Raw genomic sequence first — 6,224 nt, 5'->3', positions numbered from 1 at the left:
AATGTTGCTGTTAGCCAAGATTTAAGTTTACTTCCAGGCAAAAAGAAAGGTTTAAGAGTTAATTGCTTCGCGGTACACCGTACACGTACACATTGTGCCAAGATGCTGTTGTAGAGATGAGGACACTTCACTTCATCAGGTCACGCTCATGAGTCATGACTAAGCTTTGTTCCCCATTTTGTTTGCTCGAGTCAACCCATTAGCACCATGTAAGATATATACCCCACTAGCTTATTTGGTAGTGCATGCCACGCGTGACGAACCACATTTGGGTTTCTAGCGGCACGGGTGAAAAGTGCTGCTGCAAAGCCACTTTATTGTGCGTTTGGATCATAGTCAATTCGAGCCATTTTCAGCGAGGCTAGCTAGTTGTTTAGAAATAAAAAATAACTAACTTTAGTAAGCAATCATATCTAACATTGGTTCTAAGAAAAAAGTTGGAATAATATTCTAAGAAAACAAAATTCGCTCTAATATTTATACGCTTCCTCCGTCTTAAAATTCTTGTCTTAGGTTTATCTAGAAATGAATGTATCTAAGTACTATAACATGACTGAATGCATTCATATCTAACAAATCTAAGATAAATTTTTTGAGAGGGAGGAAGTATATATTAGCATCTACTCTTTTTATTTAGAATTACTTGTTGCACAAACAATTATATATGGTATATGGCATTCCTCTTGATCCTACTAATCCAGTAGCCGACTCATGTAGATGCTATTGGTGGGGTACGTTGAACTAGTCGTTTCTGGAGTAATTGCTGCGATGGAGATGCCTTCGTTGATCGCGACACAACCTACTTTCTTTTAGTTGGAAAAAATTAATATAGTTTTTTCAACTACAAATATTTAGATAAAGGGGGAGTAGTTGCTTTGTGTCCCGTCATGTTGCCTTTCTTGACTGTAGACTGGGCAAGGTGATTTTTCTTTGTTTCCGATGGGAAGGAATTTGGTTCTAGTGCCTGTGCCAGCCATGTTTAGTCGCTTCAAAGTTGTGTAGTCATATATATGGATTGATGAATTTTCTTTTGCATGATGTTTACTTCACATGTGTCTTTTTTTGTCAAAAAAAAAAGTTGTGTACTCAATTGATTACACGACCATGCATGTCTTCGCTACTGTTTTGGATGCTGATCCCAGGGATTAATTCGTGTCCTTTCCTGAAAGTTGTGTTCCGAGTACACCCCGGCCTCTTCTAGTCTTCTTCTCCCCTTGGATATATAATCTATGTAGAAGAAAAAAAATGATGTGTTCTTGGTAGAGACGAGACCAGTAGTCACCAGTCACCTTGTCGTTATTACCTGTCTACAGCTAATACGGCCACGCGTTCCCATGCAAACCCCCTGGCGGGAACCCGCAAAAATCCAAAAAGAAGAGAAATCAACTAGCAATAGTAGTTTCATGCTTGCAACGGCAAGAGGTGGAGGCGGACGACGGAGGGATTTGTTCACGTAGTTGGTCGTGGGAGGACCCCCCCCCCCCCCGACAGTGACCGCATGGCCCTCCGGGCGATCGGCCATGCCCGGCGTCTCCCTCCGCATGTTTCCCCTCTCTCCTTCTACTCCCCGTCGTTGTTGCTGGCGTCCGCCACTGGCCTGCCCCGGGCGGCGCTGCCAGCGGCGGCCCCTGGCCTTTCCCCTCTCGTGGCTCCTTTGATGCGGGGTGGAGCGGCTCCGGACGGTGCCCCTAGACGACGACGGTCCTCAACGGCAGCGGGGGTTTCTCGCACGGGCGGGGGCAGACACTGCGCGGCCGCGGTGTTGTTGGCGACGGGTGATGTGGTGGCACGGGCTGGCAGCGTCCGCTGGTTTAGGCCATTTGGGCCTCATCGAGGTTTGGACGGGCCGGCGGCAGGGCATGGCGTTGTTGTGGTTCTCAGGAGGTAGTGGTGGTGTGTCGGTGAGGTGGTGGATGGCATCTTGGTTTCCGGTGTGCGGCGACACGGTGGTGGGGGCTTTGCAGGCCCTATCTAGGCCCGGTCGGGCCTGGGTGGCCTAGTTTACCTCAGTTGTGGCGTTTGGATGGCAATCCACATCGGTGCTAGAGGCAAGGGCCTCAGTCGCAATGGCGGTGAAGTCGACTCCTTCTCGTGCAGCTCCAGTGCTTTCGCCCTTGCCTCTGCTCTCTAGACCTCATGGTGATGTTTGAAGCGAGGCGGCGTGGATGGGTCGAAGACCATGGTGGTGCATGCTTGCAGGTGGCAAGATGGTTGAATGGCTCCCGTTTGAGTGGGTGGCGGTGCTTGGGGGTGCTGGAGAAATCCCTGTCGGATCATCCGGCTCCGACCTGGTGATGCCTGAGGGCGCCGCCATTCCTTCCTGAAGGGCATCAATGCTACCCATCCCCACACCCCATAGTGTGCTAGAGAAAACACTAGGACATGTTCGGGCAGCAGCGTTGTTGGCGTCGCATTCCTTCTTGGAGGTGTTGCTTAGTTACGTGGCGGTCCGGTGCAATGTCGTGTGGTGGGACACAGATGGAGGACGCATCAGTGGCGGATCATCCGACTTGTCGAACTGCCGTTGTTGGCATTTATTTCTTCTTCTTTTTCCCTTTTGGGCTTGATGTGTTGTTCAAACCAGTAGTTACCTTGTGATCGGTGTTCGTTGCTTTATAATATAAAGCGGGGGAAATCCCTATTTCGAGGAAGAGGCAGACGCGGATTGCGGTTCTCTCGTTAGGAGAAGTGCACAGTGGCACTTCGGATGCGTGTATGTGGTATGGTAGCTGATTCGTGGGACGAGTCCATATGAATGTTTGAGAGAACATGCGAAGATGACATGGTGAAGTTTGTAAATGTCATGGTTGAGGCGTTTAGACCTCAGTACTAGAGGGAACCAATTGTGGCAGACATCGAGAAGCTCTTGGCAGTCTCCGGAGCAAGATGATGGTCAGGTTTGCTTGGATGTCTTGATTGCATCCATTGGAAATGAAAAAATTGTCGAAGAGCTTGACAAGGAAAATATCAGTATCATGTTAAGAAGTGCATCATCATTTTTTAAGCAATTGCAATGCCTTCAACAAGGTAACAACACAAAAACATCGTCATTACCAGGTATACTAACTTGTGTCACCTTGGATTTCACCCCTGAGCTCCAGAACGGGTGTTCGGGTAGCACAACATCAAAGTCAATCAAATGTTTTTGCCACCACTTTTCCGATGTCCCAGCAGCTACAAGTGATTTGCGGCCATCGGCCTTGCATTACAATACCATCTGCATCAAGTCGTTGTTCCTAAATTTTATCTCACTGCCAGAGACAACCACCAGATCTGAAAGGAGAAGCCTCATGAAGACCTTATGATGGCCACCGCAATCTATAGTGAATCTGTCGCCACTGACCGGATTGGTCATCACAAGGGCCAACATCGGCGACAGGGCACAACATCACCGACTACAATCTCGCCGAAAAGAGCTCTGACCATGCTCGATGGCCCACAAGCTAACATGGTCGGATCTAGAGCACGAAAGGCATATCAACATCCCCGATGCGCCGACGTGCAAATGCAGCCGCCGCTAGATCAGGAGTGCGCCGGCAGGAAAAATGATGTCACACCTCCTTACCGTAGCACTCTGCTATCGCCCAGAGCACACCCACCATCATGTTTCAACCTTGCCTTCACTCCACCACAACAGAGTCACTCCAAGGCTTGCACTCCTGCTCTCTCTGACGGCGGCAAGGAGGAAAGGGGAGATAGTGGAAGCCGGTGGCGATGTACCTTTATAGTTAGATGGATATCCACTTAACTGGCTTTTGCTAATTCCAAGTTGCCTGGATTTTAAAAAGGTACTCAGCACACTAAGATTGCACAGTAGTTAGTGTATATTTCATCTTTGAAAGATTAGAGTAAATTTAGTCCGTGATTAATATGTGAGAAATGATATTGAGATTGTTGCATGTTAATCCAAAAGACTAGAAAAGTATCCGTGGTACATAAAAAGTCAATTAACTTACACACTGAGACTTTGATGCATTTAGCGAGGAGAGAAGTAGACCAAAGAAACTGAAAGGAAGACTAAGCTCTGAGCTAGCTAGACGCGGCGATAGGGATCTACCGATTGTCACTGTCTAAACAAGCAGCGACCCAGTCGAGCATCCCGAAATCAACCAACCAAAAGAAGCATCGATGCTCACATTAGTAATTTGGACGTCTCTAGCTGCCAGTGAAGTTAGCGTGTATGCCGTGTCAACCATAGATTTTTCTTTCCATGAAAAGACACTAGCAACTACTACTAGTACCGTGTACGAGCTGTGGCAACCTTCTCCTAGACGTGGACAACCACATGAGACGTAGCTACTCTTTCTTTTTGATAGTATAAGACGTACTAGCTAGAGTAAAATAAACAAAAAAAATCTAATCTGTTCATTAATTTTCAAAGAAGTATAAGGACAACAAAAGCAAATGATTTCTCCTTCGACAGGGTGCCCCAGATTTGATCTCCTCGAAGCCGGAGCTTGCCGTAGAAAAAAATGTGAAAGAAAATTCACATTTTACATTAGTAATGTGAAAGAAAATGTGAAAGAAAAAAAATGTGAAAAAATGTGAAAGAAAAAAATGTAGGGTGTCATGAATTTATGGGCAGAAGAATGGACAAAAGGTGGTGCACAGGGCGGGGGGTTGAGGTGATGTGACCTACCGGCGCAGGTCAACTCCTGGCAACACCACTTGGCCAGGTGGGGTCCATGGCTGGCCCTCCGACAGTTCAAGACACTTCGTGGAATCTTCGTGACTAAAACAACGTATTAGATTCTCAAGGTTTTTTTTACCTATGTAGATATGGATTTTCTGAAAAGTCAAAAATAGAAAATAACAACTCCATGTGAACACTGAATTAATATGCTAGTCCAGAAAAAATAATACAAATTGATAGAAACATATATTTGGAAATGACAATATAACTGCATGAAACAATCGAAAAATGTAGATAGACTTGAGACGTATCAGTCAAAGATAAAAGTACGATAAGATGGGCAACAGCTACTCCGACGAAGTCGACGTCCAGAGATAATATTCAATGACGTTCTTCGCTGAGGTACTTCAGAGAAAAAGAAATGCAACATCTATGTAAACCTACCACCTGCTTACATAATCTTCCTAAACTAATCTCTCTAGCGCCTTATTCAATTGAGTGGGGGCACTTTCTCTAATTTGGTCCAACAAAAATAGTGTCACCTTAAGTAATCACTTACAATTCCTTGCGTAGGTGTAGCATTGCACATTTCAGAGTGACGGCAACAGATGAGTAGGGAACCGGAAAGGATCAAACGAAGAGGGCGAGGAAAATGGAAGGCCGCGACCGGATGGAAGCCTGATTGTGATGTTTGCCTTAGCATGAAATCTCGTTGGTGTAATAGATGGTTGCTATATGAATATAACGAGACAAAAGCCTATTTCAATGACGGTATGAGTAGAGGAACCGGAAAGGATCAAACGAAAGAGGACGAGGAAAACGAAAGACCGCGACCGGATGAAAGCAAAGCAACGGAAAGACCGCTGCGTCCAACCACCACGGAGACGGAGGTTGAGGGGTCGAAGCAATCAGATTTGTTGTTCGTCGACGCTGGCTTTCCTAGGATCCATGCATCCCACACTCATCTACCAATCCGGAGATCAACGAACGGAAATCATCCTCACATTTGTTTAGCTGTCTCTAACAACCAGGGAGTTAGCGTGTGGGGCATGGCAGCCTTCTGTTATTTCCAGGAGAAAAAGAAAGGATTAGCATGGGTAGCCATCGCAACGTTTTGCCCAACGTAGACATGCTTATATATATTCTTCAAAAGAAATGTAGTTGTTGATATAGCACGCAACCCCTGCTTGTGATGTTTCAGTCACGTTTTTATTCAATAGTGTATTTGTCCCTCTTTGTATTTCAAAGCATTTCTTTTTTCTAAAGCACTTTTTGGTTTATATTTGTTGTGATGGCACTTCTAATTTTTATTTGTGCAGTTGTACTCTAATGATGGGCACATATATAAAAATATGCAGTCACCTGCACCATGGATAGTCAGTCAAAGAATAGGATATTTGCTAGTAGCTATTCCATATTGAACAAGAATTTGATGCCCCACTTATGCAGTGTTTTCAACATCTCCCACACATTATCTCCTAGTTAGGGCCTCTTTCTTTTGAAGTATATTCAACAGAATTTTGTAAGATTCCGAGCGACATTTCTTTTTAAATTTAGCATTAATTTGTTTGGTTTTGAGGAATGTATCCTC

This window comes from Hordeum vulgare, chromosome 1H (assembly GCF_904849725.1).
Source record: "Hordeum vulgare subsp. vulgare chromosome 1H, MorexV3_pseudomolecules_assembly, whole genome shotgun sequence".
Classification (NCBI taxonomy): domain Eukaryota; kingdom Viridiplantae; phylum Streptophyta; class Magnoliopsida; order Poales; family Poaceae; genus Hordeum; species Hordeum vulgare.
The sequence above is the reverse complement of the archived record's forward strand: the minus strand, read 5'-3'. Positions refer to the sequence as shown.